Here is a 944-nt window from a genome sequence, read left to right as displayed (position 1 = left end):
TTTAGACGGAAGCTGCCGGGTCCCGCATGAGCTCAGACCCCTCCTAAAGCTTTATACCCAAATCAGCACTTTTGAAACAGGAAGTGAAATAGAGGGATATGAGGCGTGGCTAGAATTATCTGTTTGGTATTTTGAGCAAAACACTTCATAGACATGTTTTTCATATGTTTTTATATATCTGAGACCTATGCTATTGCCTAGAAATAGCCTGATAGGTGACCTTTAAAATCAAATAATAACCCACACAAAAAATCATGTGGACGATTGTTTGTCCATTCAAACCAAATACACTAAAGTGAATGGACTGTACTTCTATATCTCTTTATCAGGTCTTTCCCAAATTGGGAAATGTTTGCGTTGCAGCAGCATAAAAAACAACAAACAAGGCATTGCACATGCGTAGAAATTAAAGAGTAGAAATAAACAATACTAGAATTGAAACATCTCAAAATAGAATTAAAACAGCTTCAACAAGTAGAACATATACAGTAGACCGTGAAGATAGTACATCTATATGGAAGGGCTTTGGACCCAATATAAAGCAGGATAGTATTTACATTAAGAGTGAGGGAATGGAATATTACATTAGATATGTATAGTTGGTCCAGTTATGCAAAGAGGAGCTGTGGAGCAGAGATCCATCTTCCAGCCAGAGAGACAAAGTGTTTTATTAATATTGATCAGTTCATAGTTTCAATAGAAATGTACATTTTTTAGGGTTGAATGGACATTATATTGAAATCGAATCCACCTCTTAGCATCACAGTATCTTGCCCCACTTTGTCCCCGATGTGTTCACCCTAAGCTGAACACACTCCACACACACACACACATACACACACACACACACACGTATACACACACACTCCTCACACACACACACACACTCACACACACACACATATACACACACACACACACACGCACACAACGCATACCACACA

Source organism: Pseudochaenichthys georgianus, chromosome 5 (assembly GCF_902827115.2).
Source record: "Pseudochaenichthys georgianus chromosome 5, fPseGeo1.2, whole genome shotgun sequence".
NCBI classification, from domain to species: domain Eukaryota; kingdom Metazoa; phylum Chordata; class Actinopteri; order Perciformes; family Channichthyidae; genus Pseudochaenichthys; species Pseudochaenichthys georgianus.
This window is presented reverse-complemented; position numbering follows the sequence as displayed.